The sequence below is a fragment of the Pseudophryne corroboree genome, chromosome 8 (assembly GCF_028390025.1).
Source record: "Pseudophryne corroboree isolate aPseCor3 chromosome 8, aPseCor3.hap2, whole genome shotgun sequence".
Taxonomy (NCBI): Eukaryota; Metazoa; Chordata; class Amphibia; order Anura; family Myobatrachidae; genus Pseudophryne; species Pseudophryne corroboree.
In genome coordinates, this window is record NC_086451.1 from 162,907,375 (window position 1) to 162,934,039 (window position 26,665).

The 26,665-nt window shown below is 48.9% G+C and overlaps 3 non-coding genes across 3 annotated transcripts; all 3 read left to right on the top strand.

Moving 5' to 3' along the window:
* Window positions 1–10,247: 10,247 nt before the first annotated feature.
* Window positions 10,248–10,359, top strand: LOC134953770 (U5 spliceosomal RNA). Its single transcript, XR_010185770.1, has one exon. It is a non-coding gene; the product is annotated as a U5 spliceosomal RNA (small nuclear RNA).
* Window positions 10,360–10,809: 450 nt separating this feature from the next.
* On the top strand, window positions 10,810–10,925 carry LOC134953799 (U5 spliceosomal RNA). Its single transcript, XR_010185789.1, has one exon. It is a non-coding gene; the product is annotated as a U5 spliceosomal RNA (small nuclear RNA).
* A 1,675-nt stretch (window positions 10,926–12,600) lies between these two features.
* Window positions 12,601–12,715, top strand: LOC134953719 (U5 spliceosomal RNA). Its single transcript, XR_010185729.1, has one exon. It is a non-coding gene; the product is annotated as a U5 spliceosomal RNA (small nuclear RNA).
* The last annotated feature ends 13,950 nt before the right edge of the window (window positions 12,716–26,665 follow it).

A 26,665-nucleotide genomic window follows, 5' to 3' on the forward strand; every position in this document is an offset into this window, starting at 1 on the left:
GACACGCGGCACCTGACACACACGCAGCACCTGACACACACGCAGACACGCAGCACCTGACACACACGCAGACACGCAGCACCTGGCAGACACGCAGCACCTGACACACGCGCAGACACGCAGCACCTGACACACACGCAGACACGCAGCACCTGACACACACGCAGACACGCACACACACACAGCACCTGACACAGATATGCAGCGCCTGACACACACACGCAGACATACAGCGCCTGACACACACACACGCAGACATGCAGCGCCTGACACACACACGCAGACATGCAGCGCCTGACACACACACACGCAGACATGCAGCACCTGACACACCCACACACAGATATGCAGCACCTGACACACCCACACACACATACAGACAAGCAGCACCTGACACACACACACACACACACGCAGCACCTGACACACATATATACATGTGGCATTTAACGCACACACGCACAGCACCTGACACACAATCATATACACTCAGAGCACCTAACACACACATACACTCGCAGCACCTCACACACACTCGTATACACACGCAGCACCTGCTACTTACACATATATACACATGCAGCACCTGCCACTCCCACATACATGAACAGCACCTAACACACACATATATACATGCAGCACCTGACACACATACACGCGCAGCACCTGACAGTCGCACACATACAGATGCGACAGCTGACACAAACACATACACGCTCAACACCTGACACCCACGTGGCAGCTGACGCATACAAATGCAGCACCTGAGATACACACATACACGTACAGCACCTGAGACACACACATACATGTACAGCACCTGAAACACACACACACATGTATGTACACGCGCGGCTCCAGGCACACACATACGTACGTACACACGCGGCACTTGACACACACACACACGTACACGCGCGGCACCTGACACACACGCACGCACGCACGCACGTACGTACGTACGTACGTACACGTGTGGCATCTGACACACACACACGTATGCACACGCGTGGCTCCTGACACACACGCGTGTTGCTCCTGACACACACACATGTACGTACACGCTCGGCTCCTGACACACACACGTATGTATGTATACGTGCTGCACCTGACACCTACACGTATGTACGTATACGCGTGGCTCCTGACACCCTCACGCATGTACACGTGCTGCTCCTGGCACACACACGCACACACACGTACACGCGTGGCACCTGACACATACACGCGTGTACGTACACACATGCACAGCACCTGACATACACACATGTAGGTACGCGCCACCTGACACACACACACGTACACGCACGACACCTGACACACACGTACATACTAGTGATGAGTGGGTTCGGTTCGTCGGAATCCGGACCCTCCGGACTTGACCCATTTTACATGGGTCCGAGGCAGGTTCGAACCTTCCCGCCTTGCTCGGCTAACCCGAGCGCGCCCGAACGTCATCATCCCGCTGATTCCCGCGAGATTCGGATGTCTGCATTCGTGGAAAGGGGTCCTATGTGTAAACATGGGACCCCTTTCAGTCCGTCTGGTCCGGGTGTTCGGTTTGTTGTTTTGCCAAGTACGTGGATTTAATCTGGAACCTGGATCAGGTGAGTATAATTATCTTTTATTTTCAGGTACCCGTGGATTCTACTTGGAGAAGAGGACCGACTGCTTCGTGTCAACATAGGTAAGTATGTGTGTGTCGGCAGGTGTAAAATAAAGTTATACTTTCACGGTGTCTGTGTCCTGTTTTTATTTGGGTATTTTTTTCCCAGTAGAACTACAGGTACCAGCGGGCCCGTTTTTCTCCCGCATGCTGGTACTTGTGGTTCTCAAAGTACCATCTTGCGGGGGAGGCTTGCTGGGACTTGTAGTGCTACTGGAAAAAAACAATATTCTTTCAATTTTCTCAAGGCTATCAGCCTCCCATCCGCAGCCCTTGGATGGGGGGGACAGCTTCGGGCTTCACCCCTGGCCCTTGGGTGGCTGGGGGGGGGGACCCCTTGATTGAAGGGGTCCCCACTCCCCCAGGGTACCCCGGCCAGGGGTGACTAGTTGGATATTTAATGGCACGGCCGCAGGGCACTGTATAAAAGTGACCCCCGGCTGTGGCATTATCTGTCCAGCTAGTGGAGCCCGATGCTGGTGTAAAAAATATGGGGGACCCTACTCTTTTTGTCCCCCGTATTTTTTGCACCAGCACCAGGCGCAGAGCCCGGTGCTGGTTTTAAAAATACGGGGGATCCCCTGTCCGTTTTTTCCCCGGATTTTTAGAACCAGGATCGGCTCGAAGAGCCCGAGGCTGGTTATGCTTTGGAGGGGGTACCCCACGCAAATTTTTTTTCCGGGTTTTTCACATTCCATTTAAAAATAACAAACAAATAATAATCTTTTAAAAAATATATAAATAATACTTGTGCCTCCAAAAAAGACAAACCAAGTACCTAATCCCTTCTAATATAAATAGATATGCTATTACCCCCCAAAAAACAGCAAAAAAAACATGTTTTAATTTTTTTTATTAGATTCCGCCTGCAAAATGTGGTGGATTGAAAATTACGAATTTACTGTTTAAAAGCACTGTTGTCGAATTTACAAACTTCAATTGAATATACTTTTGTCGAACTGCTGCATTTGTACCATTGCAGAAAAGTCGAATTTGTCAAATGTCGAATTTTAAAAAGTCGAATTTTGAGAGCCTGTAAGAATAGGCCCCTCCCCCTTCTTCACATCAGCCGTCCTCTTCTACCCCTGTACCTTGCTCTCTCCTGTCTGTGCTCTCTCCCGTCTGTAGGACTAGGCCCCGCCCCCTTCTTACCCTCCAGTGACTGCTCTCTCCTGACAAGTGGACCAGGCCTGCCCCCTACACGCTGCTGGTGTCTTCATTGTTACTTGGTCTGGAGCTCCGTTGGGGAGAGAACTCACGTGAGCTTATTAAGAATGAGGAACTGGGATGTTTTAATTTTATTGTGAGTAGTGTAGTGTGGTGATGTAGTATGTTGTATGGGGGGTATAGTGTAACTATGAAGTGCAGCATATGGGAGGGCTGTAGCATAGTGATGTAGTGTGGCATATGGGGGGTGGTAGCGCATAGGCGTGTGTACAGGGGGTGCCTGGTGCGCACAGGCACTCCCTAATGTCCAGCACCGCTGCACGCCACGCTTGCTGTAGCACAGTGATCGCTGAGTGTGTGATCAGTGGAGCCTAGCCTGCAGCTCATTTCTGTACCTCCCACCACCGCTGCTGGGAGGGCAGACGGGGAGCAGGTGTCACAAGGAGTGTGTGGGTAACTAATTCACAATACTTCCGCTCAACGTGGCACTGCTGGTCCTTCATCTCCCATGTCTCTTCACCAGGTGGCGGGCGGCCCAGAAATTAAGTGATGTGTTGTGCAGCAGTCAGTGTGAAGTGACTGTGAGTAACACTGGTGGTGCTGATGATGCTGCTGCAGAATCGGGAAGCAATTAATTCATAAATATAATGTACTCTATCAGTGTATTATACATACATAAACATGTACATACGTGTATTTGTGTATACATGTATATGCATGTATATACATGAGTGTGTGTGCATATATATATATATACAGCCAGTTCCCAGGAACAAGAGTCCTCCCCCGCTTCCGCTAAGTCCACAGCATGACGCTGGGGCTCCACTGGTGGAGCCAGGTGCGGTGGGGGCCCGTCTCAAGTGCTTCAGCGGTCAGTGGGCTTGCTCACAGGTGGATCCCTGGATTCTACAAGTAGTGTCTCAGGGATACAAGCTGGAATTCGAGACGTCTCCCCCTCGCCGTTTCCTAAAATCTGCCTTGCCAACATCTCCCTTGGACAGGGAGGCTGTGATAGAGGCAAATTCACAAGCTGTATTCGCAGCAGGTGATAGTCAAGGTACCCCTCCTTCAACAAGGAAAGGGTTACTATTCCACAATGTTTGTGGTACCGAAACCGGACGGTTCGGTTAGACCCATTTTAAATTTAAAATCTTTGAACACGTATATAAAACGGTTCAGGTTCAAGATGGAATCAGGGCGGTTATCTCAAGCCTGGAGGAAGGAGATTACATGGTATCACTGGACATCAAGGATGCTTACCTGCATGTCCCCATTTACACTCCTCACCAGGTGTACCTAAGATTTGTGGTACAGGACTGTCATTACCAATTCCAGGCGCTGCCGTTTGGTCTGTCCACGGCACTGAGGGTGTTTACCAAGTTAATGATGATACTCCTGCGAAAAAAGGAAGTTATAATTATCCCGTACTTGGACGATCTCCTGATAAAGGCGAGGTCCAAGAAACAGTTGTTGATCCGAGTAGCACTTGCTCTAGGCTGGTGCTACAACAGCACGGCTGGATCCTGAATATTCCAAAGTCGCAGCTGGTTCCTGCAACACGTCTATTGTTCCTGGGGATGGTTCTGGACACAGAACAGAAAAGGGTGTTTCTCCCGGAGGAGAAGGCCAAGGAGTTGTCATCGCTAGTCAGAGACCTCTTAAGACCAAAACAGGTGTCGGTGCACCACTGCACGCGAGTCCTGGGAAAGATGGTAGCTTCTTACGAAGCAATTCCGTTCGGAAGGTTCCATGCACGGATCTTTCAGTGGGATCTGTTGGACAAGTGGTCCGGATCGCATCTTCAGATGCATCAGAGGATAACCCTGTCTGCAAGGACCAGGGTGTCTCTACTGTGGTGGCTGCAGAGTGCTCATCTTCTAGAGGGCTGCAGATTCGGCATACAGGACTGGGTCCTGGTAACCACGGACGCCAGCCTTCGAAGCTGGGGAGCAGTCACACAGGGAAGAAATTTCCAGGGACTATGGTCAAGCCAGGAAATGTCCCTACACATAAATATTCTGGAACTAAGAGCCATTTACAATGCCCTAAGTCAGGCAAGACCCCTGCTTCAAAGTCAGCTAGTACTGATTCACCCAGACAACATCACGGCGGTCGCCCATGTAAACCGACAGGGCGGCACGAGAAGCAGGATGGCGATGGCAGAAGCCATGAAGATTCTCCGATGGGCGGAAAATCACGTGTTATTCCGGGAGTGGACAACTGGGAAGCAGACTTCCTCAGCAGACACGACCTCCACCCGGGAGAGTGGGGACTTCATCCAGAAGTCTTCCGGCTGATTACAAACCTCAACAAAAAGCTAGAAAACTATTGCGCCAGGTCAAGGGACCCTCAGGCGATATCGGTGGATGCTCTAGTGACACCGTGGGTGTACCGGTCGGTTTATGTGTTTCCTCCTCTTCCCCTCATACCAAGGGTGCTGAGGATAATAAGAAGGAGAAGAGTAAGAACTATACTCATTGTTCCGGATTGGCCAAGAAGAGCTTGGTACCCAGAACTTCAAGAAATGATCTCAGAGGACCCATGGCCTCTACTGCTCAGACAAGACCTGCTGCAGCAGGGGCCTTGTCTGTTCCAAGACTTACCGCGGCTGCGTTTGACGGCATGGCGGTTGAACACCGGATCCTGAAGGAAAAGGGCATTCCGGAGGAAGTCATTCCTACGCTGAACAAAGCCAGGAAGGACGTGACCGCAAAACATTATCACCGCATATGGCGAAAATATGTTGCTTGGTGTGAGGACAGGAAGGCCCCAATGGAGGAATTTCAACTGGGTTGATTCCTGCACTTCCTACAGTCAGGGGTGACTATGGGCCTCAAATTGGGGTCCATTAAGGTCCAGATTTCGGCTCTGTCGATTTTCTTCCAAAAAGAACTGGCTTCCCTGCCGGAAGTTCAGACTTTTTTTTAAAGGAGTGCTGCATATTCAGCCTCCTTTTGTGCCTCCAGTGGCACCTTTGGATCTCAACGTGGTGTTGGATTTCCTTAAATCACATTGGTTTGAGCCACTTTAAACCGTGGAGTTAAAATATCTCACGTGGAAAGTGGTCATGCTATTGGCCCTGGCTTCGGCCAGGCATGTGTCAGAGTTGGCGGCTTTGTCATGTAAAAGCCCTTATGTGATTTTCCATATGGATAGGGCGGAATTGAGGACTCGTCCCCAATTTCTGCCTAAGGTGGTTTCAGCGTTTCATTTGAACCAACTTATTGTGGTGCCTGCGGCTACTCGGAACTTGGAGGATTCCAAGTTGCTGGATGTAGTCAGGGCCCTGAAAATTTGTTTCCAGAATGGCTGGAGTCAGGAAAACTGACTCGCTGTTTATCCTCTACGCACCAAACAAGATGGGTGCTCCTGCTTCAAAGCAGACTATTGCTCGCTGGATATGTAGCACAATTCAGCTTGCACATTCTGCGGCGGGACTTCCGCATTCTAGAATAGTAAAAGCCCATTCCACGCGGAAGGTGGGCTCTTCTTGGGCGGCTGCCCGAGGGGTCTCTGCTTTACAACTTTGCCGAGCTGCTACTCGGTCGGGGTCAAACACATTTGCAAGATTTTACAAGTTTGATACCCTGACTGAGGAGGACCTGGAGTTCGCTCATTCGGTGCTGCAGAGTCATCCGCACTCTCCCGCCTGTTTGGGAGCTTTGATATAATCCCCATGGTCCTTACGGAGTCCCAGCATCCACTTAGGACGTCAGAGAAAATAAGATTTTACTCACCGGTAAATCTATTTCTCGTAGTCCGTAGTGGATGCTGGGCGCCCATCCCAAGTGCGGATTGTCTGCAATACTTGTACATAGTTATTGTTAACAATAGGGTTATTGTTGAGAGCCATCTGTGCAGAGGCTCCGTTGTTGTCATACTGTTAACTGGGTATAATATCACGAGTTGTACGGTGTGGCTGGTATGAGTCTTACCCGGGATTCAAAATCCTTCCTTAGTGTCAGCTCTTCCGGGCACAGTATCCTAACTGAGGTCTGGAGGAGGGTCATAGGGGGAGGAGCCAGTGCACACCAGGTAGTCCTAAAGCTCTCTTTAGTTGTGCCCAATCTCCTGCGGAGCCGCTATTCCCCATGGTCCTTACGGAGTCCCAGCATCCACTACGGACTACGAGAAATAGATTTATATATATATATATAATAAGATTTTACTTATTATATATATATATATATATATATATATGACTTGGGGTTTGTTTTATTAGATAGAGCATGTCCCTGTAAAGTGCCTTTTGGGGTTGTGGTTTTTCAGAAAGTTACAGGTTTTTTTTAATTAAGAGAAATATGCCCCATTATAGAGATCGGACATTTCAATTTGTTGCGCCTGCGCAGTGGCCGCCAGCAGGGGGTGTACTAGAGTGCCTTCTCTTGAGAGCCGCAATATGGCCGCCTTCTCCCCGGTTATTCTGTAAATAGGAAAATAACCTCACAGGTTCACATAGGGCAGAGTTGCCACTACTAGTGCAGGGCTGTAACGTACAGTACTAAGGAAAAGCCATATACTAAAGCGGCACGGTGACCTCACCCCTCTCAGAGACACCAGGGCGCAGCACACTGTACGGGGTACACTGGTACACACACCTGTTAGCTCAGGGCAGCACTATAGGACCCTCCTGTAATGCTGTGCTGGTGGCGTGTAGTGATCAGGGCACTGGGAGACAGGCAGGCTGGTCTCCGTCTCTGCTGCCTATAGAACTTCCACCTCTGTTATATATCAGGGCTGCTCTCCTGTTGTTATGATTCCAATACTCTGGTCTGGGGATATCTTATAGCAAGGACCTGAGTACTGGAACGTAATGCTGGGAAAGGGAGTGGGAACGGGAATAGCCCCTGGCGCCCTATCTCCGTTGTCTCGCCCGTGCTGTCAGAAATCTCTTGCGAGACTATGGTTGCTTGGACCCATGGCAGCCGCGTTTGAAGGGCGGATTACGTCTGCCCAACTCCGATGGCCCCTCAGGTCTTAATGGGAGACAAAGAGAAATCCGAGACAGGGTGATAACAAGGGGCCCTCTACTAAACAACAAAGCCAGGGGCTCAAAACTAACTTTAAACTAGAGTATGTGTGGAAAACCGCCAGGGAAAAGGACAACTAAAATACCCACTTGTCCACTCTCCTACCCGGCACCGGCGAGTTCCGGAGAGGACTGTGGGAGCGGAAACCTCCGCAAATGCACCAACACAAAATACAAAATAAAGCGGCCTAGGCCGCAGCACGCGGCAGAGCTGCCACTCACGAAAACCACACGAGATCCTCTAGCGACTGTTGCGGGTAAATGAGGACTGGAAGTCTCCTTGGGAAGAGATGACAACACCAAGATTCAGGAACTCTGAGGACAGGAATGACCGGACACAGCAGAACTGGAACAGACGTCAGCAAACCAAAGCAGCATGCAGGAAGCTATAACCGGCGTCTGTGTGAGGCACTGAGAAGGTATTTAGCAGGGAGTCCTCCAATCAGAAGTTCAGAGCCTGATTAGCACCATGCCGTGCAGCTGCCTTGCTGCACGACCAGAAGACAAGTGTGTGTGTAGTTCACTTGATTGACCCTGCAACGGGGAGCGCAGTCCGTCCGTGGCGTCCCCATTGCTAGGGTCCAGGCGGCTCAGCGCGCCCGGCGTCCTAGCGTTGCTAGGGAGCCGGCGGCTAGCACGCTCGGCGTTGCTAGGCGCCGGGCCGCGAGGACATCGCGGACCACGGCGCCTAACACCTGTGTGTTCTCTTCCTCTCCTACCTCACACTGGAACTGGCTGCCCAGAGAACGAGAGGGCAGCGGCTGACATCAGAGAGGGTGCAGCAATCTGTGTGGGCAGAGCCCCTCACAGCAAGGTGTCCTTATGCTGTGCCCCGTGTAATCACTGTGATCCATACAGACTCTCACCCTGGTATGCTCTCTATTTATTATTGATTTTTTTACACTGCGGCATGCTCAAGGGAAGGGAGCAGGCACCCCCCCACCCCACCACCACTACTCCTCTGCCAGCATCACTGCCGAGCCGGTCAGTGTTCCGGCGGCAATGAGCAGTAGGCAGCCACCAGCAACAACAGTCAGAAAGCTGTTACTCCCGGCAGCAGTAGCGTCAAGCTGCAATTCAGCCAGCGGCACGATGATCCGGGAGACAGTGGCAGCACAGGGAAGCAGTACCCCCTCCAATCGCAGCACCAACCAGGAGACTGAGGCAGCAACCTGCCCCCAACAGCAGCACCACCCTGATGATATGTAAGATGCATTTTGGTGTCACAAGAAGGTGGCCGGAGTAGTGGCTGGCTGTGGTCACACCCCGGGGAAAAGTGATAGTGATTTCTTTATCATCCACTAGGGGTCACTGGAGTACTCTTAGGGATATGGACGGGCGTAGCCGAACAAAGGCACTGAATATTTAAATTTAGGACTCTCCCCCCTCCATATCCCCGAGTACCTCAGTGTACTCTCCCAGTGTTTTTTCGGTGCTCACAGCACGAACATCGGCTTGTGGGAATGCCACATGTCAGAAGATTTTATTACATTTTTCATTTTACTTTTTATTTTTAATTTTTACACTTCCCTTCCCAGTTTCTGGAAAAACATGGGTCCGGGATGGTGCCGCTGCAAGGCAGCGCATGGCGTGTCGGTCCTCACAAAGAGCACCCTCACAGCCACAGGCGCTACAAGCAGCGCATGGCGTGTCGGTCCTCACAAAGAGCACCCTCACAGCCACAGGCAGCCACTGTCTCCTGCAAGCTGAACGGAGCTTACAGAAACCCCGTCACAGCCAGGATGAGACAAAGAGCTGGAAGGAAAATGGAGCTGGACGGAGCTTACAGGAGAAGCCCCGTCACAGCCAAGATAAGACAAACAGCTGCACCTGGAGATGAGACAGGAGCCAGGATCTGCTGGACGGAGCTTACAGAAAGAAGCCCCGTCACAGCCAGGATGAAAGCTTACATAAGTGGCGAGCAAGGTATGTTTGTCAGGGCGGTCAGCTCATGCTGCCGCCCTGTTGTGTGGGGAAATTCTTTACTGAGGCACCCGTCCACGTGCCGCCGCTAATTAGACCCCTGAGCGAGGCCAGCCGAGCCAGCCACACTACGCGCACAGCTCTGAGCGGCCGCACGTCATTCAGAGACGCCGGCCGCTCTTCCAGCGCTGACCGCCCACCGCAGCCCGCCGCTGATACACGGACACTGCTGAACGATGTAAGGCGCGCTCTTCCGGACGGCTCCCCGGCGCTATACACAGCGCTCCCCGGCTATCCCTGCACCCGCTCCCGTCCGCTGCAGGTAACAGGGGGTAGAAGCTAGCGCACAAGCAGCGCAGCTGCAGGGGGGGTGAGGGGGAGTAATGCCCATAGCAGCAGCACCAAAGGCTGCATGGGTTAAGAAATAGGCTGTTCAGTTTGGTTGTTTGTTTTTTTTAAACAATACTCTGGTTTCTCTTCAGAATGACTAAATCTTTCGCCTTTTACTAAAGATTTCCCTGGAGAGGAACAACCATGAGTTTCATGCAGCCATTTTTAACCATGTTTCCTGGTTTTCTGTTAAGGCTGCAATATAATACAAAAATCAGCAGGCAGTGTTTATATTACTGGAAGGCTAACTAAAAGCATGTATTGGGAATGCATGTATTTTACTGTATACTAAACCTGGGATATCACTGTATAATAGGCTATTAAATAGCACTGCAGCAGGTAAACTGTACTGTGATTTTCAGTGAAAGCATGGCATGAGGGCCATTTTAATCATTGCTGTTGTTCCAGCTTATAATTCCAGAACATTCCGACATACACCTCTACTCCACAAGGAGGCGCAGGGGTGTTAGTAGGAATTTTTGGTTCAGGTTTCACATAAGTTAGCCAGGTAATCTGTATTTCTACATAATTCTAGAACATTCCTACCCTACATCTCTAAGCCACCAGAGGCGCAGGGGAGTAGGAATTTGGTTCGGGTTTCATATGCCCATGTGAACTGCTTTTCACATAAAGAATACTTTGGTTTCTCTTCATATCGAATAAATCTTTTGTTTTTGGCTAAAGATTTCCGTAGAGAGAAACAAGCATGAGTTTCATATGAATATGCTGTTCAGCAATAACATTTATATATATATATGACACATAATAACTTCATTAAGTCGTGCAAGTGTCTGTCTGTTGCCTATTATGGTGTCTGTCTACATAGCGAGTAAGGCTCTAGTACAGACTAAAAATAATTTTAAAAAGCCTAGGTTAACATTGGCAATTCAAATTAAAAGAGCGGTAACATCGGAGTCTCGGAATGACTCCGCCAGCTCTAACAAAAGACAGTCTTTCCAAAGGGCCAATTTCCCTTTGGGTACCAGAGTTTTTATTTCACTGGTCTTATAATTTAATGCACGATTCTATGTCAAATCTCACACCGATAACTACGAGTGAGAAGGGTACATTCGTCCAGCACTCAGATAGTGCGGGGTTTTGGACAACCATACATAATCGTTTCCAAAAGGACGCGATCCGCCATTGGTAGATGCGTTTCTGTCAAACATTATAAAAACCCAGGATACATTTGGGTCACTAGAATCTATGTATGAAACAATGACGATCACGGTTAAAAGAAGCTGCAGAGTATATCTGTAAAGCTTCTGCTAACGCCGGTTATTTTCATTGTCGCTAGTTAAGCGCGACAAGGCCAGAGCTTGTTTGCTCCTAAATTTGATATACTTGTAACGGCGTTTTATCCCTTTATGATATTCAGCCATTACCGCATACAGTATACTTGTAACGGCGTTTTACCCCTTTATAAGAAACAGTCACGCCTTGTAACGACAGGACGTTACAGTCAGCAAGCCAGTGGTTTGATCACCTCTTTTACAATTGTGGAAGCGCGTCTTTACATGTTACATTTGCGAGGTTTCATGATTTCAACTCATACATGTCTCAGCTATTTACAGCTTAAAGTACAAAACTGCCTCTGTCGAACGGTTTGGCAGGTGGCCATTTAGTTTTGCTGGTTTATAAACCAGGCAGTAGTACGCCAACAGAGTCAGAGTTACTTATTCCCCTCTGTTTGAGCAAAACCAAACTGCTCCGTCGCAATATCAATCAGCAAGTCATTTACTACACTTGGAAAATGGATTTTCTGCGGTTAGTATTTGCTTATTGGAGCCACAAAATTTGCATAATTGCATTTGATCTTCACAATGCGTATTTACCCAGTCCGGTTTGTTCATCACAGGTTCTAGCGTTTGCAAATCGCCACAACCATTAACCATTTCAGGTCTACCGTTGCTTATCGCTTCGGGTATTTACCAAAGTGATGTTGGGATGATAGCTCATCTCACATAAGAACTCTGTCTCAACAAAGTTCCTCTAACTTGCGCTACTAAGGTATACTGCGGTAGCAGATCAAGTTCGAAAACAATCGCATCTAATTCCGTCTAAACGATGTCAATTCCTAGGTAAGATTATAAATACGGTAAATCAAAGACTTTTACCTACTACACCAGCAAGAATAATGTACATCTAGTAATTAGTGCAAAACACGCACACTAGCGGTACATTGGTGTATTCACCTATTAAGAATAAAGATGTGTTTTCAATTTAGTTTGCCACCCTTCACTCGCGTTTCCCACAGAGGGACAAGGGTGCATATACTCTGGACGACAGTCGCAGAGGGTCAGGATTTGTAGTTAAAATCAGTGACAAAGGTTCTAAAACACGACAGATTGCTGTCGATAAATGTCCTAGAACTCCGTGCATTTTACAATGCAATACATGATTCACTTTCAGTCTGACCAGGGATATACTCTGGTTTCTCTTCAGAACGAATAAATCTTTCGCCTTTTACTAAAGATTTCCGTGGAGAGGAACAACCGTGAGTTTCATGTAATTTTTTGATGCCTGGCTCACGCTGGGCTTAAGCAGTCAAACAAGGCAACGGCAGTTGCATACACAACAACAGTGAGAACCAAGAAGCCGCATGGCAATGCGGCAGGTAACTCAAATCCTCAATGGCTCAGAACACCATTATGTGAAAATGTCAAGAGATCATTCCGTGAGTGGACATCTGTTAGACAGATGATCTCACCCGTCAGGATTTGGATCCTGAAAACTGGACATTAAATCCAGAGGTGTTTCATATGTGAGTCCACAGAAGGGGGTTACCCTCAAGTATACATGATGGCATCTCGCCACAATTACAAAAGCTCAGTATGTGTACAAAACACATCACAAGGGCAGTGGCGGTGGAGTCTCTCACATTCATGTGGTCATTCAGCATCGTGTATCTGGCTCCACCATTTTCCGCTGCTCTCTCCGTTGCCAAAACGGATCATAAGACAGTTCGTCACAGTCATACTGGTGGTATCTCATGGGTTTCGGAGAAGTTTGCTTCTCGATTTTCCAAGGAATACTTGCACACGATCTTGGGCCGCTCATAATACGTCCAACCTGTTACATCAGGGAACGGTCTTTTACCCATAGTTACCTATGTACCTATTACGTATGTACCGCAGCTGCGGTTGACGGGGTGAGGGTTCAGACCGCCATCTTAAGAAATGGAGCATTACAGTATCGGTTACACCAACCATGTTACAAGCTAGTAAGCCGCTTAAGGCAGCCCATTATTACAAAATTTCGTGTGCTTACATAGGTGGTAAACCTCGGAAGTATCCGACATCATCCTTCAAGTTACCCGTATTCTGTTAAACGGGGTGGGATGGAAAACTGCGTTTACCTGCACTCTCAGTGCAGATATCTGTATGGTAAACTTATTTTCAAAGACGTTTGCCTCTATTGCGTCTGTACACATCTTTCTACAAGGTGTCATCAAAGTTCAGACTCTATTTATCCCACCTACAGCGCCAGGTTGCTTGAGGTTGGGTTCAGATTTCTTACAGTTTTCATATTTTGAACCCTTACAACAAATGGGGATTAAGTTTCTCACTTTGGAAAATATTTTTCTTCTAGCCTTGGCTTCGGCAAGGGTTTTGTTTTCATATTTGGGTGCCTTGTATTCCAAGCCACCGTATTTGAGTTTTCTCATGACAAAGCAGATTTTCGGACGAATTCCGCTTTCGTATCCTTCACATCAATATACCAATAGTGGTTCCTGTGTGGACAGCACATTCTAGAATTCTGAATGTGGTACACGCATTACGCGTTTATATATGTCCCGAACGTCTACAGTACGTGATATGAATACGTTGTTTGTTCTCTATGATACTGCCAACTGGGGTTAGCCAGTTTCTCAGCAGACATTATCCAGTTGGATAATAATAATGACTACAAGTCAGGCTTACTTTAAGGCTAAGTTACAATCGCCTACGTCAGTAATAGCTCATCCCACAGGTTCTGTGGGAATGTCAGACCCAGCGGGTCATGGAGCGTCTACGACGCGGCTACATAGCCTTTAGTGCACCACGTTTGTGCACGTTTACACGTTATGAATGGTGGCGCCATCAGCATCTGGCTTTGGCCTGCCTACTGTTACAAGTATCAAACAGCTCTCCCGCCCACGAGGGAAGCTTTGGTACGTCCCAAGAGTACTCCAGTGACCCCTAGTGGATGATAAAGAAAATAGGATTTTGGTACTTACCAGGTAAATCCTTTTCTTTGAATCCATAGGGGGCACTGGACGCCCACCCAGAGCAGTTTTACCTGGGTTGTTTTAAGCTCAAGGGAGCTTAGGGTAAAAAGTTTTACTTGATTGATATTAAGCTCAGAGGAGCTTATGGTAACACATTTTCACCGATTGGTTCAAATTATAAAGTTCTATCGGTTATGGTGTCAACTGTTTAGTTGACAGTAAGGTTATGGGTCAACTTTGTTGTTGTCCGTTATGTTATAGGTATTCTCCATTGTCAACCTCTCTATATAGTTCCTGTTCGCTCAGTAAAAAACACTGAGAGAGTACACTGAGGTACTCGGGGATATGGAGGGGGGAGAGTCCTAAATTTAAATATTCAGTGCCTTTGTTCGGCTACGCCCGTCCATATCCCTAAGAGTACTCCAGTGCCCCCTATGGATTCAAAGAAAAGGATTTACCTGGTAAGTACCAAAATCCTATTTTCAGTGTTCCCTTGCGCGGGGATTTGATGTGTAGATGTATGGAGGCTATGTATGCATAGATGTGAGCGGCAGTGTGCGGATATATGAGAGCGGCAGTGTGCGGATGTATGAGAGCGGCAATGTACGGCTGTATAACTGCATCGGTGTGCGGCTGTATGAGTGTGATGGTGTGCGTCTGTAAGAGTGCGGCAGTGTGCGTCTGTAAGAGTGCGGAGTTGTACGGATGTATAAGAGCGGGGTTGTACGGATGTATGAGAGCGGCAGTGTATGGATATATGAGAGCAACAGTGTACAGTTGTGTATGAGAGTGGCGGTGTACGGATATATGAGAATGGCAGTGTATGGATGGCAGCGTCATAGGGAGGGATGTCGGAATGTTGTTATAGGGTTCCTAATACAAAATGGAATCCGTATAGTGGGTGGGGCTGGCACCATGGCACCACGTTGGGCTTGATGGGCAGGTAGTGCGGCAAGCACACCCAAATTGGCATATGACGTCGCCCGCAGTCCACACTGTTGTGAGGAGTCAGAGTTAATTTTGACTGTGTACTGCACTCACAGAGGACCTACCGCCCGTCCCCTCCTCGCATCTGAGCAGCAGGTCAGGCTCTTATTTTCTTTTTAATCAGGAGAGGCCAAGTGAACTGTGAGCAGGGGGGCAGAGCTACATGGAACCCAGAGGGGCTGCTGTGCTGTCAGAGAGGGAGAGGAAGAGAGAGATGAAGCTACTGCAGATCCCCAGCTGATTGTGAGGTGCCGGGTTTAAGGGTGATGTGATCACCCTTCTCCCTCGCTGCAGCTGGGGACCGCATCTAGGCTTCCTCCATCGAGGGCATGCGGCGCAGCAGTGGGCAGCGTGTAATGAGTTTGTCTGACTCATTATACTGCTGCCTGTTGTGGACACCTCCGTCTGTACGGACTGGTGTACATGCCCAGCACAGAGGTGACAGTGTTGGTGGAAGTGCTGCCCAGCTCTGACCCTGCAGGCCTCCCTGATCTGGCTTCGGCCGCTGCTGCTGCGGCCCCGAAACCCCTGCCGGTCCCCTCCATAGACTTCTGCCTGGCCAGCGATGAGGTACTAGGGGTAGCCCAGCTGCGGGAAGGGTATGTCTCTGGCTTTCTCTCCGGCAGGGGAAGGTGACAGCGGCGGAGGAAGTGCTGCCCACCTCAGACACTGCAGGCCTCCCCGATCCAGCTGCGGCCACAGCTGATGCTGCCAGAACCCCCTGCTGGTCTCCTTTGTTGACTGCCGCATGGCCAGTGCTGAAGTACTGGGGGTAGGCCAGCTACGGGAAGAGTGTCTCTGCCTCGGACTCTCTCTCACTGGCAGGGGAAGGAAGGGCTGATTCTCTGGCACAACAGGGAGGGCTGGGCTGCAGGAACACAGCACTGGAAGAAACAGGAGGCCGAACTCATGACCAAAAAGTGAGCAGTGCAGTGATCAGCCCCCTGGTCTTTCCCTCTCTCTGGGTGCAGAGCTGTATTCTATAGAGAGAGCTGGGATGGGAAGAAGGGGAACGGCACTTGACATACACATACACGCGCAACACCTGACACACACACACACATACACGTGCGGCACCTGACACACACACGTAGCATCAGACACAATAAAATATACATGCAGCACCTGACACACACACGCGCAACACCTGACACACACACATATACACATGCGGCACCTGACACACACACGTAGCATCAGACACAATAAAATAAACATGCAGCACCTGACACATGCATGTACACGCAGCACCTGACACATACATATACACGCAGCACCTGACACATACATATACACGCAGCACCTGACACATACATATACACGCAGCACCTGACACATGCATATACACGCAGCACCTGACACATACATATAAACGGAGCACCTGACACATACATATACACGCACACCATCAGACACACTAATATACACATGCAGCACCTGACACACACATAGACACGTGCAGCACCTGACGCACACACATGTACACGCGCAGCACCTAATGCACACTCATGTACACACGCAGCACCTGACGCACACTCATGTACATGCACAGCACCTAATACACACTCATGTACACGCGCAGCACCTGACGCACACTAATGTACACGCGCAGCACCTGACACAGACATACGTATTCATGCGCAGCACCAGACATACACTTGTACACACGCGGAGCACATGATACTCGCACACATATACACCCGCAACACCTGACACACACACACGTGCGGCAGCTGACGCATACACACGCTTCATCAGACACACTCATATATACACGCAGCACCTGACACACACACACACACACACACACAGGACCTGACACACATACACAGGCAGCACCTGACACACACACATATACATGCGCAGCACCTGACACCACGCACTCACACGTACAAGCAATGCATTTCACGCCTACCTCCAGCCTCAGTTACATGCTGCTGCCGCCTACCCCCCTCCCTGCATCAGCTGCAAAATATTTTGACCAAAGTCTAAAGGCCCATACACATTAAACGATGTCGCTCTGTGAGCGACATTGTCTAATGTTTCCCCCTCCCGGGCCGGCGGCCGGCTGTACACACTGAGCGGTATGACCGCTCATATTGCTCAGTGACGTCACGCCCCCGCCAGCCCTGTATGAAGGTCGTGGATGACAGTCCACATCCTTCATGCATGCCCTACCGACAGCGACGAATGTTGCCGACCCGCGGGGCCGCGCATTGTTTCTTCGCTGGCGGCATATACACTTAACGATAAAACGAGCGATGTCGCTCAAGGAGGGGGAAAATGAGCGACGTCGCTCATTAAATCGTTAAGTGTGTACGGACCTTAAACAATTCGGTTTGGTAAATAAAATTATTTTGCACAGAACAGTGATGTTATACGAACATTTTCATTAAACATTTAAAAAATCAAATGTTTATTCTTACAGTGAAATTTTACATTTCTGAATAAAAAAAATAAATTTAAAAAAAGCGATGAAATTCCATAGACAAAAAACCTTACGGTTTCACATGTCCCATTAAGGCTTCTTAGACATGATCGAAATTTCAGAAACCTGTTGTAACTCTTCCACTCAAACTCCAAAAAGCAATGAAATTCCGATCATTAAGGCTGACGCCTTAATGGACGTGTTCCTTGCGCAATACAGATATGGTATGCCATCACAGCCTGTGGGTAAGTGCAGATTCAGCACTCTCACAGAGTGAGATTGCTGTCACTCACACAATGGTGGAGCTGCTAATTCACAGATTTGTGTGCTCATTGGAATACACACATGCAGTCTATGCAACTGAAGGTCTGTGCAGTTTTGTGGTGCTCCCATCCCACACAGTGCCCACAACCATCCCATTCAGTCACCACAACAATGCCACCTTGTTACAACATCCTTCTCACTCCATACATCCATCTCACTTAGTATACACATTTAGCTCCCTCAAACATCTTGGTTATTTGCTAAACTATAATACCCCATCTACGGACTATGCATCTACACTTACTTCCCCTATACACCCCCATGCTGCCCTGTCTTCCCCAATCCCTACTGCTGTGTTCTCCCATCTGTGCTAGTCTGTACCATCTTTCCCCACCTGTGCCTTGTCTGTACCACCGTTTCCTTTTCTCTGTGCTGCTCAGTGTTTCCTTCTTCAACGTCACTCTGCCTCCTCCAATACATAGCACACTGTCTTCTCTCCCATCTGCACCAGTTTTCTACCCATCCATGCCAGTGTTTTCAACCCATCTGCACCATTTCCCCCATCTACACCGCTCTGTCTCCCTTCCCATACTTGCTGCTTAATCTACCCCCTATCCACACCACTCTTACCCCATTCATGTAGCTGACATCCTGAAGGTAAATTTAGTGGATCCTGCGCTCTTGGCAGGGGGATAACCGCCACAGCCCACCCCCCAGTGGTCCGGAAACGCCTCCGTTGTGCAGACCATGCCCTGCCAATGGCATTCTAACGCTGTTTGCTCGCCCCCTTCCTTCCCCGCAACCACCTCTGCCTATCAATCAGGCAGGGTGATAGCATCTCACTGGGCTCCTGGGGTACGCACGCGCAGTGCGGCCATTGCACGTGCGCACCTCACAAACTAATTCAGACTGCAATCGCTGCTGCTGCGGTCTGAATTACCCCGTGTTTCTTTGTCCCCCCCATTAGTGCTGCTTAGTGTTCCCTCTATCCACACACTTCTGTTCCCCCATCCACACCGATTTCCTCCCTCCAATCAACAACACTCTTACCTCATCTGAGCAGCTTTGTCTTCCGCTCAGACCTTCAGTTGCATAGACTGCATGTGTGTATTCCAATGAGCACACAAATCTGTGAATTAGCAGCTCCACCATTGTGTGAGTGACAGCAATCTCACTCTGTGAGAGTGCTGAATCTGCACTTACCCACAGGCTGTGATGGCATACCATATCTGTATTGCGCAAGGAACACGTCCATTAAGGCGTCAGCCTTAATGATCGGAATTTCATTGCTTTTTGGAGTTTGAGTGGAAGAGTTACAACAGGTTTCTGAAATTTCGATCATGTCTAAGAAGCCTTAATGGGACATGTGAAACCGTAAGGTTTTTTGTCTATGGAATATATATATATATATATATATCACAAACATATATGATTCATACATATATCACACTCACATACATGATACATACATGAGAAAGACCTGGGAAGGTGATGAGGCCCGGGCCCCCTGCTGATGTTGCGTTGAGGAAGGCAGTGTTCCAGGGCGGATGCCAGTCGGGGAGAGCGCCGCGCAGCCCGGGAAAAATACTGCTGAGGAGCTACATCTGGAAGAGCCCCAGGGAGGGAGAGTGTCACATGCCCCATCCTGCGCGGCACACTCTGCAGGCCTGCACATGGGAAGGGAGGTCTCTGGCCACACATACTCACCCTGCTGCTGAAGCCCCGTTGCTGTCCCCATCAGCGCTCTCCAGCGGGGAGCGGGGCCAGGATGAACCTCAACCTGTGAGAACTATCTTCATGATCAAGAGATCTCATATGCAAGATAAGTATGTGTTGGGAAAGGGCTGGGGAGGGCGGCTGCTCGGGCACACCCTCGTCAAGTTAAGGAGATTTAACTGAGGAAGCACAAGGGAACTCTCGTCTGGGGACAACAACTGCAGGGAGACCACATCTTTTCTGATGAACATGGGAGGGCGGAAGGCTGCCTAATACTGAAGCACCCTCAGACATTAAACCATATGCAACAACTATTGCAAGCATTCCTGGGGGAAGGTCTGCAGCAGACGGATTTGCATTCAGTGATGTCATCCAAGCAGTGGGCCAAAGTTGGCTGGAACCCTCATCTGTATATGAAAAGAGAAAAGGGGCATGCGGGGCATGGCGGTCTTTTGCGGCGCTTGGATAACCCCAAGTTTGCATTAAACACCCCCACCCTCCTTCGGTGTGGGGCTCATGTTGGCCATGCCCAAGCCCCTGAAGCATTCAAGCTGATTTCTTGCAGCAGCTGGGCTCTACAAGACAAGTAAAAGGGTGTGGGCCCTGCAGCACCACCGGTAGTTTGCATACACACATATATAGGACAGCATCTCTTATATGCCCCAGGGTCAATAAAATAGTATCCTTGTCTAGGCTATCCATCCCCTCAGATAAGGCATTTGTCCATGCCGCTACAGCACTACACACCCAGGTCGACGCAATTGCCGGTCTGAGTAAGGTACCTGAATGTGTATAAATGGACTTCAGGGTAATCTCCTGTTTGCGGTCAGCACACTCTTTGAGGGTAGCCGTATCCTGGGACGGGAGGGCTACCTTCTTGGATAAGCGTGTTAATGCTTTGTCCACCCTAGGGGAGGATTCCCATCGTAACCTATCCGTTGATGGGAAAGGATACGCCATAAGATTCCTTTTGGATATCTGCAGTCTTTTATCTGGAGATTTCCAAGCTTTTTTACATAACTCGTTTAGCTCGTGTGAGGGGGGAAAGGTTACCTCAGGCTTCTTTCCCTTGTACATATGTACCCTCTTGTCAGCGACAGGGGGTTACTCTGTGATGTGCAAAACATCTTTTATTGCCATAATCATAAATCGAATGGATTTTGCCAATTTTGGCTGTAACTTTGCATCATCGTAATCGACACTGGAGTCAGAATCCGTGTCGGTATCTGTGTCAACAAACTGGGATAGTGGGCGCTTATGAGACCCTGACAGTCCCTGCAACATAGGATCAGGCATGGGTTGAGACCCTGACTGTCCCAAAGCTTCTGCCTTGTCTAATCTTTTGTGCAATGAGTTTACACTAGCATTTAAAACATTCCACATATCCATCCAATCAGCTGTCGGCAGAGAAACCACATTCATTTGCTCCCGCTCCTCTCTAATATAGCCTTCTTCCTCAGACATGTCGACACACGTGTACCGACACACCACACACACAGGGAATGCTTTTTCTGAAGACAGTTTCCCCACAAGGCCCTTTGGAGAGACAGAGAGGGAGTATGCCAGCACACACCCCAGCGCTATATAACCCAGGAATAAAACAGTAACTTAATGTTTGCCCAGTAGTGCTGCTGTATGTAATTTGCGAATTATGTGCCCCCCCCCCTCTTTTCAACCCTCTTGTCTAACGTGGTATAAGCAGGGTAGAGTCCGGGGAGCTTCCTCTCAGCGGTGCTGTGGAGAAAAAATGGCGCTGGTGAGTGCTGAGGGAGAAGCCCCGCCCCCTCGGAGGTGGGCTTCTGTCCCGCTTAAACTGTAAAATTGGTGGGGGCTCATACATTTATACAGTGCCCAGCTGTATATATGTTATATTTTTGCGAAAGAGGTTTATATTGCTGCCCAGGGCGCCCCCCCTGCGCCCTGCACCCTTACAGTGACCGGAGTATGTGAGGTGTATGGGAGCAAAGGCACACAGCTGCAGTGCTGTGCATTACCTCAGTGAAGATCATGAAGTCTTCTGCCGCCTCTGAAGTCTTCTTTTCTTCTCATACTCACCCGGCTTCTATCTTCCGGCTCTGCGAGGGGGACGGCGGCGTGGCTCTGGGACGGACGGCGAGGGTGAGATCCTGCGTACCAATCCCTCTGGAGCTAATGGTGTCCAGTAGCCTAAGAAGCAGGACCTTGCAACTCAGAGAGTAGGGCTGCTTCTCTCCCCTCAGTCCCTCGATGAGGGAGTCTGTTGCCAGCAGTGCTCCCTGAAAATTAAAAACCTAACAAAATACTTTCTGTCAGAAAGCTCAGGAGAGCTCCTGAAAAGCACCCAGTCTCCACTGGGCACAGTATCAAACTGAGGTCTGGAGGAGGGGCATAGAGGGAGGAGCCAGTGCACACCCAGAACTAAAGTCTTTCTTAAAGTGCCCATGTCTCCTGCGGAGCCCGTCTATCCCCATGGTCCTTACGGAGTCCCCAGCATCCTCTAGGACGTTAGAGAAAATAGGATTTTAATACCTACTGGTAAATCCTTTTCTCTTATTCCGTAGAGGATGCTGGGCACCCGTCCCAGTGCGTACTGTGTCTGCAGTTATTAAATGGCCCTTAACTCCAGAACATTTATGTGGAGACAACTTTCCTGACTTGACCATCTTCCTTGGATGTTTTCCCCCTGTGTGACTGCTCCCCAGCCTCGGAGGGTTGCATCCGTGGTCCCTAGGATCCCGTCCTGGATCCCAAACCATCGCCCCTCTAGGTGGTGAGAACTGTGCAGCCACCAATGGAGTGAGATTCTGGTCTTGGAAGACAGGATTATCCTCCGGTGCATGTGTAGGTGGGATCCGGACCACTTGTCCAACAGGTCCCACTGGAACACTCTGGCATGGAGCCTGCCAAACTGAATGGCATCGTAGGCCGCAACCATCTTCCCCAGCAACAGAATGCATTGATGGATTAACACTCTTGCTGGTTTCAGAATTTGTTTGACCAGACTCTGGATCTCCAGAGCCATTCCACTAGAAGAAAACCTCTTCTGTGTCCAGTATCACTCCCAAAAACAACAACCGCGTCATTAGGACCAACTGCGATTTTGGCAAGTTTAGGAGCCAACCATGTTGTTAAAGAACTGTCAGGGAGAGTAGATGTTTTGCACCAACTGGTACCGGGATCGCGTCCTTTATCAGGAGATCATCCAAGTACGGGATAATTGTGACTCCTTGCTTGCGAAGGAGAACCATCATTTCCGCCATCACCCTGGTGAAAATCCTCGGAGCCGTGGAAAGACCAAACGGCAACGTCTGAAATTGGTAATGACAATCCTGAATTGCAAACCTCAGGTAGCTTGATGCAGTGGCTAAATGGGAACATGTAAGTAGGCATCCTTTATGTCTACCAAAACCATGAAATCTCCTTTATCCCCCGGACTGGAGATCACTACCCTGAGAGATTCCATCTTGAAATTGAATTTCTTTAGGTAGAAATTAAGGGATTTCAGATTTAAGATTGGTCTGACTGAGCCGTCCGGCTTCGGGACCACGAAGAGGCTTGAATAAAAACCTTCTCCCTGCTGACTAAGGCTGATTTGAACAATTGGTGAGGGGGAACTTCTTGAAACCCCAGTTTGTACCCTTGGGACACTATTTGTAAAACCCACGAGTCCAGGTCCGAATGAATCCAGAACTGACTGAAGAGTTTTAGACGTGCCCCCCAGTGGTGGAACTAGCGAGCAGTGGGCCCATGTGCGACAAAATGGCTTGGGCCCCCCCCCCCCCCATCCCATCCCATCCAAGTCCACCCCCTCACCCCTGGAGAGGATCTGGTGAGGGGGGCCTGCTCAGGGAAGTGGATACCTAGCAACAGTGCCGTAACTAGACATTTTAGCAGTGTGTGCAAGAAACGGCATTGGAGCCCCACCCCTGCATGCACAACAGGGGCAGCAAAAAAACATAGTGGCGTGGCTTCGTGGTTAAGGGGTGTGGCCACAAAATAATACCAATTCATAAAACGGTGCACAGTAGTCTCCATTATTCAAATTACGCCGCACAGTAGCACCACTACACCAGGTAGAGACCCTTTTACACCTTACGGCGGACAGATTCCTCTTTTTACACATTACAGCAGACAGCGTCCTCTTTTTACACATTACAGCAGACAGCGTCCCCTTTTTACACATTACGGCAGACAGCATCCCCCTTTTTTACACAACGGCAGACAGCGTGCCCTTGTTACACATAGCGGCAGACAGCGTACATTTTTTTCACATAACGGCAGACAGCCTGCCCTTGTTAAACATAGCGGCAGACAGCGTACACTTTTTTCACATAACAGCAGTCAGCCTGCCCTTGTTACACATAATGGCAGACATCGTACACTTTTTACACATTACAGCAGACAGCTTGCCCTTGTTACACATTACAGCAGACAGCTTGCCCTTGTTACACATTATGGCAGACAGCGTGCCCTTGTTACACATTACGGCAGACAGCATCTCCCTTGTTACACATTACGGCAGGCAGATTCCCCCTTGTTACACATTGCGGCAAGCAGATTCCCCCTTTTTACACATTGCGGCAAGCAGCTTCCCCCTTTTTACACATTGCGGCAGGCAGATTCCCCCTTTTTACACATTGCGGCAGGCAGTCCCCCTTTTTACACATAGCTGCAGGCAGATTCCCCCTTTTTACACATAGCGGCAGGCAGATTCCCCCTTTTTACACATTGCGGCAGGCAGTCCCCCTTTTTACACATAGCTGCAGGCAGATTCCCCCTTTTAACACATAGCTGCAGGCAGATTCCCCCCTTTTACACATAGCTGCAGGCAGATTCCCCCTTTTTACACAAAAAGCGGCAGGCAGATTCCCCCTTTTTACACATAGCGGCAGGCAGATTCCCCCTTTTTACACATAGCGGCAGGCAGATTCCCCCTTTTTACACATAGCGGCAGGCAGTCCCAACAAAGAAAGAAAGAGAAGAAAGAAAGAAAGAAAGAAAGAAAGAAAGAAAGAAAGAAAGAAAGAAAGAAAGAAAGAAAGAAAGAAAGAAAGAAGAATTATACTTACCCTCTCCGCTGGCTCAGGCTCCTCGTGCAGCTTGACGATTCCCGGGCAGTAGAGAAGGAGGAGAAGGGAGGTGGAGGAGGAAGCCGCAGCAGCGCTGTGTTATTGGTGGAGGCGCTGCTGCTGCTGCCCCTCTGCTTCACTATAGGCTGTTCTCGGAAGACAGCCTATAGTGAAGCAGAGGGGCAGCAGCAGCAGCGCCTCCACCAGTAACAAAGCGCTGCTGCGGCTCCTTCCTTCACCTCCCTCCTCCTCCTCCTCCTCCCCGTGCCGCTGCTCCTCTCATCTCCAAGCGACCCTCCTCCCTCTTCGTGTGTTACAGAGGCGGCAGCGTGTCTGGTGCTGCGGCTGCTGCCCGTAGTGCCCTGGCCTGATCTGTTCGTTACGACGGGCGGGCGGCGGGAGTCGCAGGACGCAGACCCGACGGGAGCGCTGGTGTGCGGCTGCGGCATGATACAATGAGTCATTGTGACTCATTGTAATGCCGGCGGCTGTGGGCCCTTGAGTGCGGCGGGGCCCCAGTGCAATGCACTGCCTGCCCTGCCAGTAGTTCCGCCCCTGGTGCCCCCCACTGGTGTGGGCTCCTGCAAGAGAGCCCCAGCGTCATGCAGTGGATTTGGCAGAAGCAGAGGACTCTGCTCCTGCGATCTTGAAGAGGCTTCTTGGAGTCAGCATCAGCATTCCCTTGGTGAATCCACAATGCCCTCCTATCCGAGACTGCCATGAAATTGGCCAGTGAGCACTTGTGCCCGGTGTAGGATTTTTAAATATGTGTAGTTTACTGTATGCAAGGGTTTAAAACCTTTTAGGAACTGAGATCTAAGGTGTATTACATGTAGTTTAAAAAAAACAAAAAAGGTTTATTTTATGGCAGTAGTTTCCAAACTGGGGTTCTTGCACTGGTAGCATAGTTTGGTGGTCCAGGACCAATTAAAATTATTTATACTTTATTAAATTGGCAAAACCATTCCCTCACAACATAACTGAACCTGAGGATGACATGCTATAAACACAATTTACTTAATTTTATATTTTTTTCTGAATTTCTCAATAAAGAAAACTTTGGCCTAGGGGTGCCGTGAAACAAATTTTGATACTATTTATTTATATAGTGCTCTTTCTCCAACAGGACTCAAGGCGCTTGAGATATGGCTTCTGGAACTGAACACAGGATTCTAAATGTGGCTGTACCAAGGACCTATACAGTGGCATTACAGGTTGAGTATCCCTTATCCAAAATGCTTGGGACCAGAGGAATTTTGAATATCGGATTTTTCTGTATTTTGGAATAATTGCATATCATAACGAGATATTATGGTGATGGGACCTAAATCTAAGCACAGAATGCATTTATGTTTCATATATACCATATACACACAGCCTGAAGGTCATTTTAGCCAATATTTTTTATAACTTTGTGCATTAAACAAAGTGTGTGTACATTCACAGAATTCATTTATGTGTCATATACACCTTATACACACAGTCTGAAGTTCATTTAATACAATATTTTTAATAACTTTGAGTATTAAACAAAGTTTGTGTACACTGAGCCATCAAAAAACAAAGGTTTCACTATCTCAGTCTCACTCAAAAAAGTCCGTATTTCGGAATATTCCGTATTTCGGAATATTTGGATATGGGATACTCAACCTGTATTACTTTTTTCTGCTACTGGTTCTTTACCTATGCAAACAAGCATCTGACTTGCCTTTCCTATTGCTTTGTTACATTGCTCACCTGAAATAGTAATACTTAGATAGCTTTCCTCTTGCCATTATAATGCCCTTAATATTATAGTTAGCCTTTGTATTTTTGAGACGTGTATGATTTTGCATTT